Source organism: Stegodyphus dumicola, chromosome X1 (assembly GCF_044657685.1).
Source record: "Stegodyphus dumicola isolate Sdum_Otavi_A_Nest chromosome X1, ASM4465768v1".
Lineage (NCBI taxonomy): Eukaryota > Metazoa > Arthropoda > Arachnida > Araneae > Eresidae > Stegodyphus > Stegodyphus dumicola.
Genome location: NC_140780.1, coordinates 5,096,405 through 5,120,916, shown reverse-complemented (window position 1 = coordinate 5,120,916; position 24,512 = coordinate 5,096,405). Strand labels below are relative to the sequence as shown.

Genomic DNA, 24,512 nt, shown 5'->3' with positions numbered 1-24,512 from the left:
TCTATGTACACATCGACCTATTTTCACTTAAAGAGTAAAAGAAAATTGACATAAATCCAATTGTTTTTACCCTTGTAAAAAACAGCAAATAAGTGAGCGATTCTGCACTTTACCGAGAATATTTTCAAAGAAAAGGCATCATTCATTATACAATACGTTTGAACAACCAACGAGATGAAATTATGCTTTAGCGATAAGTCGGTAACGAAATAGCGATGCAGGCATCCATTCAGTTATGTTTAGCAATTTTTATATAAATTATAATAATGATCTGAAATAGTTATTTACTCTTGTGCTTCCATTCAGTCATGTTTAGCCTTTTTCATATAAATTATAATAATAAAAAAGTATTATATGAAATGAACCTTTCATCTAAATTAAAACATCCATCTTAGATAGTTATTTACTATTATACTTCCTTTCTTGCCGCAATTCTTTTTGGCAGCATTGGCATCAACGATAATTTGGCGATTTTTTACGGTCCTCGAAACCGAATAGTACCAATCTGTCTAATAGGGGCTGTTAAACTACAATCAACCACAAAATGCCTAGCATCACCATCAACCTGACAACTATTACATAGTTGATTTTCCTGCAGATTTTAATTAGTTCCATAAATCCTTTTTTTTAGGTGAAGAGAACCACTGTATTTTCCATTCGTTAACGTAAAATTCTCTTTCATTCTTCGAATAGCAATTCTCTTCGAACCTGTTACTTCAATATCCATTGCACTCACATTTGAGACCGCCTGCTTGGCCAGTCTGTCGGCTGTCTCATTACCAATAACGCCCATATGGGATTTAACCCAATGTAGCTTAATATTTAAATATGAACTCGAAGTTTCTAAATGTCATACCTTGTTTAAGCCGAGCTTCGCTGCCAGGTAAATAAATCTTCCTACGTTACAAAAACTGTTTTAGGAGTTTTGGCATGACGTTCGAAGTTTCCGACTTTAGGCAAATTTAGTATATAAGAGTCGACAATTGAGAGCGAATGCGCGAAACTTGAAGAGGAAAATACAGTAGAAAGTTGTAGACATATCCACGCATGCGCAAATTAAACTTCTGTAATAGGCTGCGGCTTAGACCCTGTCTCGCAGATGTGAACGGAGCTCCCGTATTTTATGCCTCTCACCGCCTGAATGGAGCCTAAAAGTTCAATTGTGACATGGCCGTTCATCATAAATTTCTTATCTGGTTTCGTTTTGCAAGGTCCCTCAAACAGCTCCCACGTAACACTCTTTTTCACCAGACTCAGAATAAAGTCTTACCTTTTTCATACCAGTGGCGAATACCCCCTATTCAGCGGAGGATGAGCGACCCCATGAAAGGGAATAGTCAATGTTTGGAGAAGCGAGTAGTTTCAAGACAGTGCCGTGGAATGCTCTAGCGAATGGGTACGAGAGTTCGAAGGCCTGCACGTTAAACAACACAGCATACCTGACCTAGGAGACCGTACAACCTTCAGCATATATACTGGAGGTAGCATCGTCTTGCTTGAACGATTTTGTTGTGCTGAGATTTAGCTCGGACTATCTGGAACCATTTCAGATGCGCTGTTGTTTTAGCACAGTTCAGTTGCAACCATTACAGAAGCCCTGCTGGACTTGGTGTTATCCAGGTAAAAGATTGTTGTCAACTTCACTTGTTAAGGTTACGTTTTTATTAATTTCTTGTTATCGTTTTATAACTTGGGTTTGAATTAATTTCAACCCTAAGATAAAAGAAGAGTTTGGGGCAGCGTGTTCGGCCACTACCCCACAGCAGTAATATTCTATTTGGTGGCAGAAGTGTGGATTATTCCTGAAAGTAAATTCAGAAAAGAATTTCTGTGGACGCCTGTGGACTTACATCGAGCCTTGTTTTACGTATATCTTTCTTGTGTGAGTGTTCCAGATTGTCGAAGGAAAGTTCCAGTAAAGGTAAGGTTGTTAGAAACTTTGTGTGAGAAGTCAGACTTTTTTCTCTGCACGAGGACAATGAAAGTAAATTTAGGAATGAATTTTTCGCATGTGGACTTCAGCTTACATCGAGCGCTGTTTTCCATATATCTTCTTGAGTGAGTGTACCAGGTCGTCGAAGGGACTTTCCAGAAACGGCAAGATTTTTAGAGACTTTGCGCGAGAAGTCTTTCGTCTCTGCACGAGAACAATTAAATATTTTGGGCGCAAGGGCATTCGTATAATGAGGACGTTTCAGAAAGTTACCATATGTCCGAAGGCAAACGTCGCAGTGTGATTTTGTGCTGAAGAGCAATGAATTCTTTCGGAGAGATGCCTGTACCCAAGTGGGTTGATCTTTACAATATGGTAACTGGTAGTTTGACGACATTTTGGAGGCGATAAAGGTTACTACCTGGGACTTTGGTAATAATGTGAGCAGTACTCAGTTCCGATTACGCATTATTTTGTGTGAGAGAAATGAGAGATCATGGGATATGTCATGTGATATTAATGGACGAATTACGGTTCTTTAATCGGAAAAGGGGGGAAATCGGGAAATTTTGTATTTGGTTTATTCTGTGTTGTGTGAAACAGTGTTCGTGAATTTTTGGATCCCATGGCCGTAACTAAAGAAAAGTTTATCGGACACGTAATCAAGATTCTGAAGAAGATTAGGTAAGTTAGTATGTTTAATTATTTGAGGATATTATTTTTATGCATTGTTCTAAATGTAAGGTGGAAGTAAAGGAATTTGGCATTATTGGGAAAATTGTTATTAGCAATGATTTAGTTTAAAGTAATTAGGATTGTAAGGTAATTTTTATTAATTTAATGTATGTGCTCATTTATATTTTAAGTAGTGTTTTTGAATTTAATTATATTTTAATTAAATGATAGTTATTTTGTGAATTTTATGTTTGTAGGAATTTGGTATACGTTTCAGTTGAAGTAAACGTGCATGGAAATAATTTAAATATTTGATACTAAGTATTTGTAATGCTTGCGGTATGAATTCGTTGGTGACGTGTATAATGTAATAGATGATATAGAAGTAAAAGTTTTTGGATATTTTATTTATTTTATATGTGGAAATATTCATATTTGGAAAGGGTATATACTTTTTGGCGATCAGGTAATTTCATATATGTTCTTTTTACCGGGTTTAAAGATTGAGAAAATTGTCATGTATTTTCGTGAAATTTTTCTAATTGATGAGAAAAAAGCAGTGTACATGGATATAGTGAAGAGTGTGCGCAATGCCATTTTTTGTGCAATTCTGGGATGTTTTTTTAAGTAAAAATAAGTCGGCGTGTACATGGTTTATGTGTATGTGTTATTTTGAAAAACGCGTAAGGAGTATGGTATTGTGCACTTTTTCCCAATTTTGCAGTGAATATTTGTCATGATTAAGCAGTTTTGTTAGATAAAATTTCTAGCATAAGTGTAATTCGGCTAGTAGATTGTTGGAAGAAGTGTTCAGTAGATAAAAAGAAAAGAAACATGTCTTTACTTCGTGAAGACAAAATGGCGGCGGGAAAAAAAAATAGAGGGTTGCTGTAGGAGAGTTGGTCGCCAAATTTTCGCCAAAAAAACGCCAAGTTACCATAATGTAAAGATCAACCCCCAAGTGCTTTTCTGTGTAATCATCGAAGGGGGTCTTCAAACTTGTGAGTACCGTTTTTGTGATTTTAGAGACGCTCTTTGAGACTTCATTCATTTTGGGTTCATTGATTCGAAACATTCATTCCGAGACATTCTTCATTACTGGGAATTTGTGGTTATACTATTGTTAATTGGAATTTAATTGTATGTTCCATTCTTCTAGTAACTGAGTTTTAAATTAGGAGTATTACAGCGGTGTGCATTGGGCAGAATTTTGCATGTTATTTAGCATTTCTGATTTAGATGTATATATCTAAAGTATTTTGATGCATTGAGTTTACAGGAGGGAGGTATTTCCAAGTGTAATGTCATAGTTAAGCAAATTAAAGTGTTTGAAATCAAGTTCAGTTATCGAGGAATTTATATATTGTATTTATGTATATATTAAGTACTTTGAATCTTTTCAGATTTTAAGGCAATTGGTGTTCAGGTTGTATTGGGGAATTATTCAGTTGTAGAGAATAAGCCTGCTTTTGTATTTTGTAATATTTTGGGGGGGGGGAGAGTGTAAGGTTATTTTTCTTAATTTTATCTTTTCACAGTTTTTGAGTTTATGATGAAGCTTACTAAAGCTATTCTAATAGAGTTAGTCGATGATTTGATATAAACGTGTCTCAGACAAATAAACTGACAGAAATTAAGCAGGCTGTTCTTGACGCCAAGGGCTATGATGGGAAAGCGGCGAAAGAATACGCGGCGAGAATTTGGGCCAAGGCTGAGGTGGAAAAATTACTCTTAGGTAAAATACCCGTGTCCTAATGATAAAATTTTGAAATTTTGAAACCTTAGTTAGTTTCGGTAAAAGTTCACAATTGGGTGCCCATTTTTTTTTTTTTTTTTTTTTTTTTTTTTTTTTTTTTCCCGATTCTTTTCTGACTCCAAGATCGGCACCAGGAAGGCACAATTCGAGATGGCCGCTACACAAAACCAAAATAAGAAGTCAAAGAATTGCACGAACTCCATGCCCATGTATACATCGATCTCTTTTCACTTAAGAAAACATCAAAGAATTGCGCAAACTTAACTTTGTCCATGTACACATCAATCTATTTTCATTTTTAAAAGGATCTCACCAGCGGCCGAGCGGTAAAGTCGCTGAACACTAGTAGTTCGGTTCGAGGTTCGAATCCCGCGAACGGGCTGGCTGCATGGGCTTTTTTTCGTGGTTTTCCCCATGTGTAACGTGTATACGACTCAGTTTCCCTTAGAACGTCCTCCACGAAAGCATCCCTCCCCTTAGGCAGATAGCCCTAGTGTGCTTTGCCATAATTAAATAAACCAAACCAAACCATTTTTAAAAGCCAAGAAGCTAAAACAAAGTTGTAACTATCATGGTAACCAGAAATGAGGTTTCATCGCCAAAATCTGTCGCTAATAGAAGAGGAGCCCAATTCTACACCAGAGCCTCAGAAACTAACAGTTTTATAACATTTGTTAGAAAACTAACAATAAAACTTAGTTTCGCACCATCTTTTTCAAGAACTTATTGAGTGCTGCAACCCTTCACTTCTACGGAATAGAAAACTTTCGGGTAGAGTAGACTTTAAGGTACCCCTTGTATTATGGCGAAGTTGTTGTTTGATTTATCGCCAAGTTGTTGTTTCATTTATGGTAGCCTGAATAGGTGAATGTTATGGAAATCCCCTATTGTGACGTAATCGAGTGCATGATTCTGGGAAATTTTGAATCATGGGATGTTTTGTAAAATTTTTTCGGGTGTGTGATGGTTTGATTCTTTAGAAGGTAGAATGGCCGAATGTAGTAAGATTAATTTGAAGTTTCTGTACGATTTGGAGCGAAAGGGGAAAAGAGCTTTAATTGACTGGTGTGTAAATGCAGATTTACTTAGTAGCCATTATGAGTGTCCTGTATGTAGGAAGGATATGCGTCTAGTCGAACGTAAAAACCGTTTAGAGGGATTTGAATGGGTTTGTAGGAAGAAAGGTTCAGATGGTCACTATGTGAAGCGTTCGATCAGAAAGAGTACCTGGTTTGAAAAAAGTCATTTGAGTATGATTGATATTTTGATTTTTTGTGGCTCTGGGTGTATGAAGCGAACTCGAAAATCATGGTAAGTGAATGTTTGCTTTTGGTAGTGCTTAAATGTATAACATGTTTTTCCTTTTTTGGTACTTTTCCGTTTCGCCGGCGCAAATCTCGCCAAGCAGACTTTATTGGCGACAACATACACATAAAAAATATTAAAAAAATGTTAGTTCTAAGAATTCTTTTTTTGAAGGCATAAACATTTTAATATCGCTTAAAATTTTATAAAAAGCCAATAAATAAAGACAATAAATTTGTAAAAAGACATTAATTTAAGAATTTACTATGCTTTCATGGTTCAACATCCTGATTCGCCGGTTCATATCACGTGACCCCAACCGATCTCATCTCACGTAAACTACTCTACAAAAATCTAATGCTCTCAGTAATTATCTGCATTAATTTCAAGTTAAATGTTAATTTGGAACACAAGTTTAAATGCAAGAAATATTTCAATTCGTACGAATAGCTTACTCAGAAATTATGTAAAACAGCAGTGCTTTACTTCACTAATGCATTCTCATTAGAATGGATGAATTTAACCCTTGACTTTACCTTTTCTATATTTTCGGCTTCGGGTAAGCGCTGTGATTGCATCCTAATTGACTTAATTACCGAAAATGGCCTTAGACATAAAAATGAACTATCTGATAAAAATTCTATGTAATTTTATGCCAGTATTGAAAGAAACAATCAATCTGATAAGAAAAAGCTGCGACTTGTTTTGAAAATGAGGCGTCAAAGGCTACCAGCGAGAATATTCCGTTTCGCATCGGTTGTATGCCAGTATTGGCGACTTTATCGCTTGCGCCGGAAAAACGGAAAAGTACCCCTTTTTTATGTTATTTTATTGTTTGGTTTAAAATGTATTTTATTGGGATTATGTATTTTTGTTTGCCTATATTGTAGAATTTGGTGCTCCTTTGACTTTTTAAGTGAAAAATATATCGTTGTGTACACACAAAATAAAGGGAGTGCGCAATGCAAGTTTGTGAAATTCTGGGATTTTTTTAAGTGAAAATAGATCGACGTGTGCATGGATAAAGTTAAAAGAGTGCGCGATGCCCTTTTTGTGCAATTCGGGGATTTTTTTTAAGTGAAAATAGGTCGACGTGTACATGGATACCGAGTTTGTGCAATTGTTTGTCTTGTTATTTTGGTTTTGTGTAGCTCAAAAATCGCCGCTTCGCAAGCCAAAATAACGAGTCAAAGAATTGCACAAAATCAGTATCCATGTACCGCCAAAAATCGCCAAGTTTCGGCAAGGGGTACCCTAAACTATACTTTTACCAACTTTCTTATAATAGGCAGTTTAACTTCGATTATAAGCGATTTTTGCGGTCATGAATGTATTTTCTTACTTAATACAGAGAAAAACCTCTCGTGTGTTTCGTTCCTTCCTGTTTGTGATTAACGTTTATATAAATAGCATTATATTTATTAAATAGTCAGAACTTCCAATATCTGCATTGACCTAACTGCAATGGGTATGATTTGAAAGTTCCATTAGCGAACGAGCGGTAAAGTTACTGAACACTGGTAGCTCTTTGACCTGTGTTCTATTCAAGGCAAACCAGCTGGCTGCATGGACGTCTTCGTGGTTTCCCCCATCTGGAACGTGTATAAGACCCAGTTTTCCTTAGAAAGTCCACCGGGACCTAATTATATTCATATCATGACCTAATTATATAAGAAAATTTATCCTTTGACTATAGAGTTGTATTATGGTCTTCATATCCTAGTTCTTTGTAAAAGAATTTTATGTGTTTGATGTTATTTCAAGTTTTATTATACACTTGCTGTTTTATACCTATAACGTTGTCTTAAATTTCCATTTGTGAGTGTGCACTGAATGGTGCATGGTGTCTTGTCTTTATTTTTAAGTTTTGGAAATACACAACCTTTTTTATTTTGGTGCAACATAACCCCCATAGGTTTTGTGCCAAAATACCCCAACCAATCCTTAGAAAGTCTTCCACGAATGCATCCCTTTTCTTAAGCAGATAGACCTCGTGAGCTTTGCCATAGTTAAATAAACCAAACTTGAAAGTTCCATCACCAAATCGCATTCTATTTTCGTATTCATTCGTCGCGCATGCGAAAGTTCTACCGTTTTTATGATTATGAAAGAATCAAAAGTTTCGGGTAATTTTTCTGGAAGAATATTTCCATTGGAACCGTTACATCGGCAAACGTACTGCTTATTTCCTTTTTATAGTTATGTTTCAATCTAAAAGGTCTGTCATCATACGCTAGGATACTTTAGCCCTTCAAGAGTTTCAGGTACTTTTCTCCAAGACATATTTGAAAGAACTCTTAACGAAACTACTGCAGCTATTACAAGCAAAAAAAAAAAAAAAAAAAGAGAAAGAAAAAAAGAGAAGGGCAACAATTGCTACCAGAAATTGGTGTTCAAGATAGGTCAGATGCGAAGACTGGCTAATACGAATCGCGTGATTGCTTTGGTGCAATTCCATAGACCCAGTATCTTTTACCTTCATAGAGGGAGCGGCAAATGAAGGCGGGACAAATGATTAAAGTATTCTCGGCTTCGACAGAAATGACAATAAAATCGTCACAACCGTTTGGGAAAAGGCTCATTTGAAACACCATCGCTGAGAAATGCTTGGGAAGTACTCACTTATTGCATTGATTTCGGTCTTTTTTCAAACGCAACGAGCACTTGGCCATATAAACTTTAGGATATACTCTAATTATTATGATTTACGTGTTTCACCCTAAAGCACTACACAGAAGGAAGGAAGGCTTTCGTGGAGGACTGCCTAAAGGAAACTGGCTCATATCAACGCGTAAGAACCACAAAAGCGCCCATGCAGCCAGCCCGTTCGCGGGATTCGAACCTTCGAACCTTGGCTGTATGAGCGTTTTCATGGTTTTTCCATGTGTAACATGTATACGAGCCGATTCACTTAGAAAGTCCTCCACGATGGCATCCCTTCTTAGGCAGATAGACCTCGAGGCTTTGCCGTAATCACATAAAACTACAAAACTAAATTTTGTGTACTATATACAGTGTCTCACAAAAGTGATGGGACACTTGTGCTTTACAAAAGGAAACTGTAATAAAATAAATTAAAAAAGCATGTAAACATTTTTTGTGGGTGTGTTTTATACTTAAATTTAGTAACAATTATTACATAACATACATTTTCTCAAAATATTAATTTAATAAAAATACAATTGTTTACAACGGAGCAAAAAATGGTTCACATAAGTGATGGGACACCATTAGATACTACTACGTACTACAATAAAAATATTTTTGGGGGTTTTTATTTTTACTCAAAAGCAATTGGCAATAATTTATAAAATAGTCTGCAGTATTTCTCTCCAGTTTGTTTTGGAATTTTTGTGTTTTTTAGCTCTGTGCAGCCATGAATGCTAAACGAAAAGAAACTTTGCCTGAAATTCGAAAAATTAGTTATTAATTTGCATATTGAACGTGGAAAATCTATTAGAGAAACTGCTGAAACAGTTAACTTGAGTCATTCAACAGTTTTCAATATCATTAAACGATATAAAAAGAATCATATGATTCAGGATAAAAGAAGACCTGGACGACCATCAAAGCTATCCAATGGAATAAAGCGAATTATCGTTCGAAATATCTAAAAAAATCCAAGAATGAGTGCTTCTAAAGTTGCTATTGATTTACAAGCATTATATGGAGTAATTGTTAATCCTGAGACTATTAGAAGAGTAATTTGATCTGAGGGATATCACGCTAGAACAGCCAGGAAAAAATTCTTCGTAAGTGAAAAGAATAGAAAACTCAGACTGGCTTTTGCAAAATCCAACATAAATAAGAATTCTGATTACATGGAATGAAGTTATATTTGCTGATGAGAGTAAATTTAATATATTTGGCTCTGACGGTAGAATTTTGGTGTGGAGAAAACCCAGGGAAGAATTTCGCAAATAGAACTTGGTGCCAACAATAAAACATGGTGGAGGAGGAGTTATGGTATGGGGGTGTATGTCCTCCGCTAGAGTTGGTAATCTTGTTTTTATTTACAGTATAATGGATCAGTACAAGTATATTGACATTTTAAATAAAAAATTGAAATCTTCAGCACGAAAATTGAACCTTCATAACGATTTTAAATTCTACCAGGAGAATGACCCCAAGCACACTGCTTTGAACGTTAGAGTCTGGCTGCTGTATAACTGTCCTGAAATAATAAAAACACCACCACAATCTCCAGACTTAGATCCCATAGAGAATATTTGGCAAGAATTGGAATCAAGAATTCGCAAACACACCATTTCTTCAAAACAACAATTAAAATCGGTGCTTCAAGAAGAATGGGGTAAAATAACTCCAGAAATCACAAAAAAATTAGTCGAAATCATCCCAAGAAGATTAAATCATGTTGTAAAAGTAAACTGATATCCAACAAAATATTAAAACCTTTTAAAAAGTAAAATTTTTGGATAAATACTTGTAGTAGAAAAGTAAGTGTCCCATCTCTTATGTGAGCCGTTTTTTGCTCCGTTCTAAACAATTGTATTTTTATTAAATTATTATTTTAATATTTTGAAAAAATGTATATTATGTAATAATTGTTACTAAATTTAAGTATGAAACACACCCACAAAAAATTTTTACATGTTTTTTTAATTTATTTTACTACAGTTTCCTTTTGTAAAGCACAAGTGTCCCATCACTTTTGTGAGACACTGTATATTGCGGATAAAATATCTGCTCCGCGGTAAAGCAAGAAAAATCTGTAATTGGCAGCAGTTGGTAGATATATCCGTATAATTAACTGAGCAAATCAAAAGATGACACTCTTTGTTGTTGTTGTAGCGAATGCTCACTTATAGTGTGACCTATAGTCAGCCGAAGACCATGAAATTCCTCGTGGCAAGTAGCGAAAGTTTACGCGTGCCATTAGCAACAACCTTGAGCACCTTACAAGTGACAGTGCGATTTATCTCAGCCCCTCCAGTTTTAATGGAGACCATCCTGGACTACGAGTAAGAGGTCTCCACCACCAACCTTTCGAGAGGACTTTCATCTTGTCGCATATCTAGAGTTCCTCCAGACCGCACGGGCACTATACATTCATGAACATCCATGCCTTCTCCGGGATTCGAAACAGGGCCCTGAGGTACAACTCTTAGTGCGAGCAGCTCCCCCTCGGTTAAGTTGCCATTCAGATTAGTGCCGCCCCACACAAAATTCAATCTACAATGTGGAGACCCCACAGAGCAAGGGCAGACAAGGCAGTACCCGTACGGTCCCTGCCGAGCCTTACTCTGTCCCGAGAGCCATCAGGCCTTCTGTGAAGTCAGTTTTTATACCCCCGTGGTTGAGACTGCCTAGGTAGATACAGCAGTTAGCAACGCTAACCACTATACCGGTTGGGCGGCATGAACATCTTTTACTATTTCAAAATAAGGTGTTACACATCATCACCGGTGCACCGTATTACGTAAGAAATACGATTCCCCACTCTGACTAATGTGGAAACCATTCTGGACTTCCTTTACAGAATGAACGAAAATTTCTTTAATAAATCCATTCAGATAGCGGAAGATAAGATATACCACCCTTTATCCTCCCATCTCCTAAAATAAGATCACGAACAAATCAGGAGTACCCCTCTTGTAACACGCCAGCCTAGCAGCTAACTCCTGGAAATATGATGCTTCACTATCAGATCTACGGGAGAAAATCGCTGTAACGAATCACAGCCGTCTGGCCCAACTTGGGATACATCAAGGAACTGGCAAGAGCAGGCTAAATACAGGTTGTTTCTAAATGAATATGGATATCATTTGTAGTATTTATTACATAAAGCTTAAAATCATAATTAATACATGAAATGAAAGAGCAACATAAACAGTTCTGTTTGTTGGTACCAGCATGCTCCAAAAATGACGAATGCGAGTGCAATAGTAGCAAAAAATGGTGACTATTGAACGGAAACCTTTTTGTGTTCTGCAGTTTGCAGAGACCGAATATGTACTTACTGTGCAACGTGCGTTCCGGATAAAGTTCAGATGTGATCCCCCAAGTGATAATAACTTCCGTAGATGGTATCATCAGTTTGAAAGTACAGGCTGCTTTTGCAAAGGGAAGAGTACGGGACGACCAAGGGCTAGTGAAGAGAATGTTGAGTTTATAAAGGATCCTGTGAGTTAATTCCTAAAAGATCGGGTGTATGTGCCTCCACTACCGGGTGACCTACCCTACCGAAGAAACAAGATATGAGGCAGCTGTTGCAACAGCCACAAACACTAATCAACATTTGAGAAAAGCTGGGCTATCGACTTGATGTGTGCCGTGTGACGAAAGGTTTTCAAATTGAACACTTGTACAACTGTTTGAGTTACTCTTTCATTTCATGTATTAATTATATTTTTAAGTTGTGCGTAATACTACCAAGCGCTAACACCCCGATATTCATTTAGAAACACCCTGTACATCGCCTGCTGAAAGCCAGTATAACTCCAAAGTACCATCTTTTATAGGTGACATCTGCTTGGAGGACTTGTTCAACAGAGCTTTTATTTAAAAATATGAGGGAATAAACACGAATTTATCATTAAGATAGATTGTGAACCAAATATCTGACGATTTTTTTCTTTTTATTGTGTTTGAAATTTACATATTCTCTCTTGCTTGCAAGTAGAGTTTGGAATCTCGCAGTAGGAAACCTTCCGATAGTGGTGAAGACTGTGTGTCCTCTCGGTGTGCCTTATCGACGTAGCTAACAACCGTGAATCATTCAGTGGTGCGGTGATTTCAAAGGATGGAAACCTGCTGTGGAGTGTAACTATGGATTGTAACAGGAATCTAGCACAATATCCCTGATAATTTATTACGCCGCCAAGTACCTGTCTGTCTGAATGAACTGTCAAATAGATTAATTTCATATTGTACCAGTCAAGAACATCATCATATGGTTTTACTAGCGTGTTATAGTCTGACATGATACATTCATCTGTTCATGTTGTACCAGTCATTGTTGTGCCAGACTCATTTCATGTTGTACCAGTCATTGTTGTGCCAGATTCATTTCATGTTGTACCAGCCATGAACATCATCATATGGTTTTACTAACGTGTCATAGTCTTACATGATACGTTTATCTATTTTGTTAAACCCAAGGAATGTGCCCGTTAAATCTTATGTTTTCAAATTACAGCAAGTGTCCTTTGGTCCATCCACGTTTTGTACTACTGCGTATCACTCTCGCGAACCTTCAAATATTCAAAACGACAGGTTCATGAGCCAAGATACCCTATTCGCCCAGTTAACGAAGATTCCCAAGGAGTCCTTCAGAGCAGGATATTGAACATTTGTGTTTTTTCTTGGTGGCACCAAAACAAGGTAAGCAAATTACCCTTTCTTCTTTTCTTGGCTTTACTGAAATTATACGTATCTGATGAAAATGATGGAAGTCGAATATTCCAATTGAAAAACTGGGTAACAATAGTTATGAAATAGAGAGGTTTCAGGCGGAAATGGTTTTAATCTAATAAGAACTTTGGGAAGTCATGAGTGGGTCAACTAATGAAACCAGAAACTTCCGAAAGTAACCGAGCCGAACTGGACAAGTGGGTTTCAAAAGATCAAAAAGCTTTAGCAATTATTGCTATGAGCGTGTAATCATCTGCGATAGTGCATATTAAAAAATGTTAAACTTCATACGAGGCAGGGAGGAAACTGCACGAAATTCATCAGCTTAAAAGCCGTAGTACTAAAGTTAGCCTCTTAAAGCAACGGACCTCGAAATAGATGAACGTGAACGAAACAATGCAGGATTACCCAACTTCTCTGTTCGAAATTGCAAACAAACTAGCAGAAATAGAACCTGAAATTCCTGATGAATTCCGAAATATTTTTCTATTATGTTCCTTAACCGGAGAATTCGAAAGTTTTAGAATGGCTATAGAATTGCGTGATAAATTGCCTGACATAAACACGCTAAATGTTAAGTTGCTAGAAGGTAACGAAAAGGGCCGCAAACATCAGAATGTAGACTAAAAGCAAAATGCTGTAGTGTAGAATAGGGTGCCTCTTCGATTGGCGACAAATTTTGTTCAATTTTGGTGATGAAACCCCATTTCTGCTTACGATGATAGTTTTAATTTGGTTTTAGCTTTCACTGATGTCACCTGCATATTCACAAAGCCTACAGACCATTTCTCTAAGGTCTGCTTTCATTGGATGAAACATCTTCTTGGCGGTCATATTTGCAATGGCGAGTTAGCGCCCTGTAGGCATGGTAATTAACGCCAAACAAACGGAAACAGCGTTTATTTTATTCGATATTTTTTTTAGTTTATGAATGAAAGGTTGGAGGAATTGTGTGGAATATATTTTATATAACTTACTGATCTTTTTAATAGTTTATTTGTATTTTAATTAAACTTTAAAAGTACGTAATTGTTCTACAAGAAAAAGGTGTTTACATGGAGATAGCATATGCACTTTTTCGTCATTTCTGTTAGAAAGAGCCTGTTGTGTAAATTTCCATAGCGCATTAATTTATACAAATAAAGGAATATTAAAAAATAAACCAAATGAAAACATTCAACATTTAAGGGCGTCGGATACCTATTCTTTTTTATCTAAATTATGAAAAGTATAACTAAAATTATATTTTATTCCATTATGCGCTATTTCTATTGAAACGCTTTTCGGGATCTTGGATCGTAATCTTGCTACTGGTACCTACTAAGAGTACAAACCAGTAAATAAAAATAAGAAAAATTAACAAAAATAGAGAAAATAAAGGTGTTTTGATTTTTAACACCGCACCCAAACAAATAATGACGAAGTCATTCAATAAAGTTAAGATAAAAAACAAACCCTTGTAGAGCAGAGTTTATGATAGCTACGAGCGGGGATAGAACCGGCAATCAAGAAGTCTGAGACCTTTTTTTTTTTTTTTTTTTTTTTTTTTTTTTTTGCGCTCGTTACCTCCGAGCTGCGTTTCTCCGGTGAGTTATGCACAATTTTTGGTACACCACTTTTAAATACAAATTCTAAAGGCGATGAACCAAAAGTTGCCAAGCACTAGGTTCTGTAACCCTACGTTTCCTGTTTCAACCAATCGGAGCAAAGTCGTTGGAGCAAACAGCAATAGAAACGGTCTGTAGGCGTTGTGAATAAGCATGTCACCTTGCGATTACCGTAACTTTTTTTTAACTTTATATGATGTTATCATTGTCACTTTCTTAAATGGGAATTTTATTGGTTGTTTTCGTGATTGCGTGACAAAACCAAAATAATTTATTTGTGTGCTTTCAAATTTTAAGCGCCATTTTGTTTGACTGCTAGCTGCCTGCTTGATATTTAGCGTTTTCCGTCATCTAGAAAAGTGGAATGTCTGGAAAAATGAATATGCCTTGTTTTTTTAATTGGAGCAAAACGGTAAGAAAGCTGTTATTGATTGGTGTATGCACGATTAGTTTTCGGTATGTTTCCTGATCCTTCCCGGCACTTTTTGAATTGCATCACAAATGTACGTGTACCTGCATATTCTCCAATGATGTCGCAATAATGATCAAGGTAAGCTCTATTTTTTTTTTTTTTTTTTTTACGAATTGTAAACTATGTCATTAATATAATATGAATTTTATTCTTACTTATTACATCTTATACATTTAGTAAAAACTTGTTTTAATATTTTCAACTATGTGTTGCATGTTATTATTTTTAAAAATATTAACATGTGAAATATCGGTATGAATGATTTCAAAAGAGACGCTTGTCTTCTGATTGTAGCTGTTAATATTTTTTAAGTTGATGATACTTCTTATTTTGGTTTTGTGTAGCGGCCATCTTGGAATTGTGCTTTCTTGGCGCCCGAAAAGAAACAAGGGGCACCCAATTGTAAACTTTGCCAAGCAAAAATCTTAATCAAGAATCCCTTAAACCAAGCTGTTCTGTCATCATAGTGAATTCAACACGAGAATTAGAAACACCTAACTGGTACCTTAATTCAGGAGCAACAGCACACATGTGCAATGACAAAAGTAAACTCACGTCTGTAACTGAAATAAAAGGCGAAGTTCAGTTAGAAAATAATGAAATTTTAGAAGTCAGAGGGGAAGAGAAAGTTGAAATTTATGCAAGTGTCTATTAAACTCAGCGTACGTAGCGGTCCTTACAAGTGCTTATAAGTCCTTATATTTGAAAATAAAATATAAAGGCCCTTATAGGTGCTTACTTTTTGTTTAAAACCCTTATTTTTTTGTTTTTAGTGCTTATTTTGTGCTTTTAGTGCTTTTTTTAATCCTTTGTTTTTAATGAACGCGCATTTTTTTCTCCGTACCAAAGCCGAAACTAAATAAACAACTTTTCTTCCTTATATGCAATGTCAGATGGTGAATCATACTCCCGAAAATTGCTTTCCCCCCCCCTTCCTCTGCATTAACGTAACCTATGGTGCGCGCGAGAGTACAGACAGGTGCACGTCGTTCTGTTGGCCAAAGAATTGCGAAACCGTAGAAAATTCTGGTACATTCGGTATTCTTTTTCTCCCAACCAGTATTTGGTTGGGAGAAACACACGTTTGAATTTCTATCAAGATTTTAATAATTTGCATTCTCGTTCCGCGTAGTCAGTTCATATTCGTGTTTATTATGATCATTATACTTATATTATGAGCATATGTATGAATATTTATAATAATATAGTTGCAGTAACTGGTGAAGTATAGATTAACTTCCAAAAATGGGTGTGTTTTTACACAGATTAGCTTTCTAAGGAATAATATTCGGAATGGCTTAAATAAAAGGAAAGTAATTGAATAGTCAAAATAATTTCATTTTCTTTGCCAATACATTATACAGTACGGAGGTTGGGAGTTTTTCCACAAAATCTCCTAATATTGAAGCAGCGGACTTTTTTTTTTTTTTTTTTTTTTTTTTTGTCACTGTCCAATCTGGACTAAATAGGACTAAATGTTTTTGCGGTCTACCCAACCCAAGCGAAGATTGAGTCTATTCCGGAAATTTAATACAGTCTGTTGAAAATTAGAATCAGAAACACCCCAGATTAGTAAGTCTCTTTCTTTTCCTTTATTTAGTTCTTTTTCTCCGAATACCATACCGCAGGTGTTGATTCCGATTGCGTAATATCACATATGGAAGAATTACGCCGCACGTATTGTGCAATAACGTTTGCTGTATTTTGCACTGATAATTAATTTTGATGTTCAGTCTGAGATTTGTTTATGAACACTTGAAAGAGTTTTACTGTGCTTTCTAAGCAGAATATTTCTCAGTTCCGTTGGTTTTTATATGATGCACATATCGAAATGTCAAAATCATTTATTTAGCCTAAATTTAAATCTAAAGAACTGCTACAATCTCCCCCACTCCTCTTTTTCCAGTTACTATCCGGAATATTCGGGAATTTCCGAGTATGCGGGTTAGTTAAGCTTTTACTGTTAAAGGATGACTGCATGAAACGATTTCCCGTCTTCTGATTTCAGAAATGTGCCTCTTTTTTACTTAAATTACTTTGATATGTGTTAAGGAAAAACTGTTATGCAATGAAAATTTAGAAAATGTTCAGAATTTTGATTTAAGTTAAATTATTTATATATTAATACGAGTGGAAAAATAAATTGTATTTATTATTAGGTGCCAAACGAATACAATTAATATGGCTTATTATTATTTATTTTCTATATTTTCAACTGAAAGATCATCATTAAATTTAGTAATATAGTTTAGTTCTGCATAGTTTTTTTTTCTCTCATTATAAACTAATTCTGTAAATTGAACTGTCATTTAAAATTAAAAAGAAAAAAGTTAATTGTTTTCCATTGTTGAGGTAATGTTTATTCTCTTAATAAATATTGCATTACTCATATTTTAAATTACAAGTCTAATTTTTCTTTTAAGGTTATGCAGTTGTGTATAATGTAATTAGACAGGTACTTATTTTTTCCTTAAAATGTGCTTGAAAAGTGCTTATAGTTGCTTATTTTTTAACTAAAATGTGGCTATGAACCCTGTAAAACTTCACAACGAATAATACTTAATGATGCATTTTACGTTCCCAATCTAAAAAGATAATTAATTTCAGTTAACTTGGTTACGCACCGTAAATGTACATGCGCAAAAAAAAAAAAATGGATGTCTACTTTAGAAACAACCATGCGTGTGTATTAAAGACAAAAAATAAACTCATAGTCTCGCATGCAACGAAGCAAAATGGCTTGTATGTTGTGAAGTAACAGGATGTAACTGGGGTTTCAGATGTTGGAAAGGGTAATGCAAATGAATCAAACAATAAACTGAAACTGTGGCATGAAAGGTGTGATTACTTAAATCTAGCTGACTTAAACGTAACGCTTTCTGAAAAGTTGGTGCAAGGGTCTAAAGATTCCAAAATGTAATAATGAAACGCTATTTTCCGAAACTTGTACTAAATGCAAACAAACAAGTTTATTATCTCCAATAACCTATGACGTCGCTGGAGCAATTCATTGTGATGTTACTATAGCAAGCAACGATCTTCATGTTGACTTTTAAAAAACATATTTTTTTGTTTATATATTCCAATTCTTTTATTTTTCCTGTGTTTTCGTATTCGCTCATACACAAATCATACAGAATTAAACAACTTGGAGATTCTACTTATAACACAGTTGTCATATTTATGAGATTTAAAAATTCTGATATCGCTTCTTAAAGTCACGTTTAAACAGAACAGATGTATTTTTGGAAGCAATTATGTTCAGGAGGAACAACTGAAGAATGCGTCTAAATATATTTTCAGTATGTTTCTCTTTTGCTGAAAAGTAATCTGCCTTTTGGGACATTGGATTTTAAGACGAATATGAATCTTTAAGCTGTCATTCTCTGTAGCATTTATACAAGATCTACTTCAGTGTTAACTTTCAGCAGTTTTAAGTTCCTAAAATAGCTATGAAGATAAAAATATATTCTTAAAAATAGAAAAAGGTATAGTTTTAAGACTTTGTTCTTTTACTTCTAATTTTTTAACTGACAAAAGTTCCTGTTTCGTATTTCCTTCAATGAAGCCTCCTGATTTCGAGACGAGTATAATTTAGAAAATTTCAGTATTGTTAAATGCGCACTTTATTGACAAATGTGTCCAAGATTTGGATGTTAGGTTAAAATGCTTCTTATTTGTGAGAGTTGCACGAAGAGTAAAGTGATACGTTTTTACTTGTCTAGTTATTTTTTAAATTTTTAACATTTTATCTTCAATTTGTTGCGATTTTATCTTTTCCTCTGTGTGTGCGTATATGTTATCAGCATCTATAGAATGCCTGGGCATTGTACATAATGCCGGACGATTTTAAAGCTTAGATATTTTCAGTATGCTTCTCTTAAATTTGCTTTTGGGGATATTGGATTTTAAGACGAATATGAATCTTTAGGCTATCTTCAATTTGTTGCGATTTTATCTTTTCCTCTGTGTGTGCGTATATGTTATCAGCATCTATAGAATGCCTAGGCATTGTATGTAATACCGGACGATTTTAGACAACGTGGGAAATATGAGAATTATTACACACTGTCTCTAGGCATTGCATATAATATCTAGGCATTCTATAGAATAACAAATGCTGTAGAAAGTATGAAAAAAGGTTTACGATAAGTCTAATGTCGGTTTGAAAAATTAATTGAAAGAGTGCCATTAAAAAAACTGTTGTTCGAAATATGTAAAAATAAAGATGGTGGGATGATCTTGATATACCACAATCAATTTGTATTTTCTATCTGGCTCGGCTCAGACTGGGAATCGATAAGATCTACCTGACAATAGAAATTGGAAACAGTCGTAAGTTTCACAATAATTCCCTTTTTAATCCCTTGGGTACGGATTTATTTGAGAAAATTTTTGCATGTGGAACGGATATAATTTTTGGTTGCGATTCATCAATAGCTACTTCACTTTAGGAGTATAAATGTAAAAAAAAATTAGTATTTAGGTAATCCACTATATTTCTAATCTTTCTTATTCTGTTATCTTTATTTTCCTCTTCATTATCCGTAAAATGTAGAAAGCTTGAAATATCAAAAGCCTATCGCGTGCCATAGTGCTGGCAAAAATTGGAGTACTTATTGCATATCGTTTTGACCAATACATATGTATTTTTGGCTTCTTCATGTGCGACATCAAGATGCATAATGCAATATAAGCTTTTATTTAATCAGAACTTACAGGAAACCAGCTTTTTTTTTTACACAACCTTCTTTTTCTATCCCTTGTCTGGCATATCTATTCGTCTCTTCTACTATAGTGTCCCAAAAATCTTCATTCAAGACTTCTTTCAAAACATCTAAAGGCGTAGGATTACCACCACCTAGTCTACGCAGGCTCAAAGGATTAATTCCAGATATTTCAGTAAAACTTTTTATATCGGCAACATTTTCTTCTTCTTCCAAAATCCATTCCTCTGATACTGATTCACGAGAAGATTCACTATCACTGCTCGATAGACGTCTTGTGCGTCTTCGAAACCTTGATATTATATTACAATTGTCATCATTTTCTAGTTCAATATCGTCTTCATCACCTTCGCTTTGTATTTCATTGTAATTGTCAATTTCAGGATCACTAAACAATTCCTTAGATTACTCAAAGTCACTTTCGCTATCACTATCATAAAATATATTCCTTGTTTTTGACATAATGGGGCAGTGTATCGCAAATAATGTTCACCGAAATACTGTAATTGCCTCTTCTATTATGACTGATACAAGCTACAATGAAATGAATAGAACTGTGCATAACCTCAAATAACGTTTTAGACTTGTCATCCGCTCCTAGGGAAAACAAGTGAATGTCGTCTCTCAGACGTCAAATGTACCCAAGAGTTTAATTTTTGGTTTGACGTCTTAGACACGTCAACCGCTCCTAGGAGAAAAAAAGTGAATGACGTGTCTCAGACGTCAAATGTACCCAAGGGGTTAATACCTTTTTGTTTTTTCTGGCAGGGCTCGCAAAGGTGGTTGTACAGTTCAATATCATGTGCAACGTTTGTGTATTTGGTTGTAATTTCTTTCAACTTTTTGTCACCTCATCAGAGTCCGGTACTGGAATGAGTTTTGATCAAGTATTGGAAGTAACTCCGCGTTGGTGAATAAAACTCTATAGTGCTGACGCTTTCCTTAACACGATAAATAAATGCAATTTTGTTTTGTCCAAACAATCGCATTCTAGCGAATCAGCGGCAATCAGTAGTGGTTCCTTCTTAGTAGTAATTTTGGCCATTTTACATCGTTTGTTAACTTTTGGTAAGTAGTTTGATTCTTCGAAAGGAATCTGAGGTTAATCTTTGGATTATGGTAACTTGGCGATTTTTTGGCGAAAATTTGGTGACCAACTCTGCTACAGCAACTTGCTAGTTTTTGTTTGGACGCCATTTTGTTTTCACGAAGTAAAGGCATGGTTTTTTTTTACTCAATATTTCCAACATTTTTTTCCAACAATCTGCTAGCCGAATTACGCTTATGCTAGAACTTTTATGGAACAAAAGTGCATAATCATGACGAAGATTAGGTGCGAAATTGGGACAAAGTGCAGAATCGCCCACTGCTTGCCGCGTTTTTACGAATTGCACATACACGGTATCATCCATGTACACGTCGACCTATTTTCACTTAAAAAAAACATCCCAGAATTGCACAAAATGGCATTGCGCACACTCTTGACTATATCCATGTACACTGCTAGTAACCTTTATCGCTTTACCAAAATGTCGCCAAACTACCTGTTACCATATTCCGAATAAGATTAGCCGAATCTGAATATGTCTTTGATACTTTGCCGGTTTGTTATTTGGCATTATATAACGTGCCTAGGAAATGTACGAAATATGAATCGTTTCACATCGCAGGCTAGTTTTAGCATTATATACAATGCCTAGGATTTTGTAGAACAGAGTTTTCTTAAACTGTGGGTCGCAGCTCCCATGGGGGTCCCGGGACTTACAGCGGGGGATGTCGCCAAAAATTTTAGCGTTTTTAATATTTTTTTGACTTATTATATTAATTTTACAATTACCAAATATTTTTACACAGTGTATCTGAAAATAGATAAAACTTAGACAATACAAACAAAGAAAAAACTAAAATTTTTCGACGCGTTCTTTTTATAATATAAACGTTCATTTTCCTTGCTTTGCACGTGACGCTGTCATTTCGTCTGTTACCTATTTAAAATGCTCATGTTGTTTTATGTCTTAAAAGCATAAATTAAAGTTGATGACCTTAAACTCCAATAGTATATTACAGTAACAAGTGAAAAAAAAACTGAATGCTTTAGTTACGCGTGCGTGGGATTTGGGCAATGATCATGGAGGGCCAACAAAATTTTCTTAAATATTATGGTGTTCTTGGGGTCGCAAATAAAAAAAAAAACCTCATTTTTAAAAAAGGATCTGAAATAAGTTTAAGAAGCCTTGCTATGGAATGCTGGATTTCAAACTTTGCCAGTAACATATATATGTAATTATTAATTTTCTATTTATGATTATCTCCTAGGAAAGGAAATGTAAAACTGTAGCAAATTAAAATTACAAAATATTAGAATTTAAAAGAACTGCTATTAAAAACTTGTAATAAACTTCTAAAACTAGTAATAGGACGCATTAAAATCGCACATTTTAAGGAAGAAAAAGAATAGTACATACATAAAAATAAGGCAGAACAGTGCGCACATAAAAAATCTGATGTGTACACCACATGACTTCCTTGTACGGAATATTAAATTATACGCATTTTTTCTTGCCTTTCGTTTAAACTTATTGGATTGAATTAAATCTACTTCGCCGCAATAGAATAAACCGTAATAGAATAAATGCATTCTTTAAAATTCACTCTAGTATTTCTTTACCATAGCGACACTCTGGCGCTAGATTCACTTAGCAGTATTATATTTCGTTCATATTATAACTCATAATGCATAAAACTTATATCATTTAAAGAATTATCTAATCGTTGCCACATGCTCTATTCAAATGCTATAATAAAGCTAGAATGATGTATAAAAGAAATTAAGCAAAGAAAACAAAAAAGAAACAGTTTTTCACAGACGATTGAGTATTTCTCATTCAATTAATTCAGTTCTCACTTCGCGAGAAGGAAAAATACATAGAAACTCAAAATATCTATATTAAAAATTACGAAGTAAATCTTAAACGCATATTTCCTCGAAAAATTTCCAGAAAGGATTAAGCATGATTTAAATAATAAATGAAGGCGTTATCTTTGTTGTTGCGAAACTAAGTTTCTCTAGATTGGCAACAAATCCACTAGTATGCTGTTTCAAATGTAAACAATCAATGGCCGCCATAAAAAAACGGCTTAGCGGCACTTAAACAACTTTAAAATTGTTGACAATTCTAAAAATATTGCATACAGATTTACTAAAGGCATAAAAACCTTAACCGGAAGATAAAAGAACATAATTGAATCATTTTTAAAGCAAAAAATGTACAATTTACAAACATATAAGAGTAAAGAAACTGAGATCACTGAGCCGGGTAACAGAGTGGATATATATATAAATATATTTGTATATGTTTGGTGCGGCCGATTGCAACCAAAATATGAGGTGCACATCTACATGTGGTAGCAGTCCTACATACAAAATTTCAACGTTCTGAGGCTACTCGTTTTTGAATTATGCGAGATAGGTACGTACATGCGTTCGTACAGACATCACCAAAAATTCTCTTCAGAATTAATTTTAAAGCAGTTTTATAATTTTTTTGGAGGAAACGAGTCTTTTAATCCGTTCTTACGTACAGATATTACGCAAAAACATCGTCAAATTGCATTCGATAGCGGTGAAAATGGATATTTTCGTTGAAATATGCTGCCTGAAACTTTTCGCGATTACAAAACTTCCTTTTTACTTCGTACAAGGAAGTAAAAAGGAAATAAAGTAATGACCATTAGCCGGAAGAGGTCTCATTATCAAGGAGAATTAACCCTTTCCTCAAAAAATTGCGTCCATCAGTGGCCTAACGCCAAAGTCGCTGAGCACTGGTAGTTCGCTCCGAGGTTCGAATCCTGCGAACGGGCTGGCTTCATGAGCGTTTACCTTAGAAAGTCTTCCACGAAGGGATCCCTCTCCTTAGGCAGATAATTCTTTGCCAGAATCACATACACCAACACTTCAAAAAATTGCAATAATTCGGGTTTTGCTGCGTTTCGTCTCCTTCGCATGTTTGAGTAAATTATTTTAATAGCAAAAATTCAATACACAGAATTAGTATTTAAATGAACAAATAATCATTTTCAACCATGAAGCGATCATAATAACGCGACCATACAAAAACATAATTATAAAAATTGTTGGGGAATTTAAAGTATCAATGCGTATAAGAGCAGTGTAAAAATATTATACAGTTTAAATTATTATGTAATTACAAGTTATAATTACATATATACACAAAAATCTGGGCAAAATTATACAATCTTGATCCTAATTTACAATTTTAATTCTATAGCTGCTGTAGCGAAGCTTTTAATCGAAGATGATGAAATCATACGCCATTTTTCACGCTTTTCTGTTTTTCATATTTACTGGTTTTCTTTTAGCCGACCTATATGATAATTTTTAACATATTTTGCTCAGTATATACCAGTAAACTAAAATTTAAACTTTTTGATGTCCAATACAGGTGTATTTTGTATTGGCTTGACATTTTTTGGGTGTAAGGCCGCCCAGATGATATAGCGGTGTTAGGGGAGACGACTACGATAGCAAAAGGCCCGGGTTCGAGTTTCTGGAGAAGGCACGGTTATAACTGTTCGTCCCTTCATAGGACGAAACTGTGGCCGCTTATTATGAGCCTCCACATTAAAATAATGGCCACCACTT

The 24,512-nt window shown here is 35.1% G+C and overlaps 1 long non-coding RNA gene across 3 annotated transcripts in view; it reads left to right on the top strand.

Moving 5' to 3' along the window:
* LOC146993066 (uncharacterized) overlaps positions 1-24,512 on the top strand; it is a 150,831-nt gene that overhangs the window by 108,571 nt on the left and 17,748 nt on the right. The window contains exon 3 of one of the 3 annotated variants that reach the window (XR_015038296.1): positions 12,829-13,013. The exons of the other annotated variants lie outside the window; for them this stretch is intronic. This is a non-coding gene — a long non-coding RNA (uncharacterized LOC146993066). The remainder of the gene's footprint in view (positions 1-12,828; positions 13,014-24,512) is intronic. 3 annotated transcript variants of the gene reach the window in all.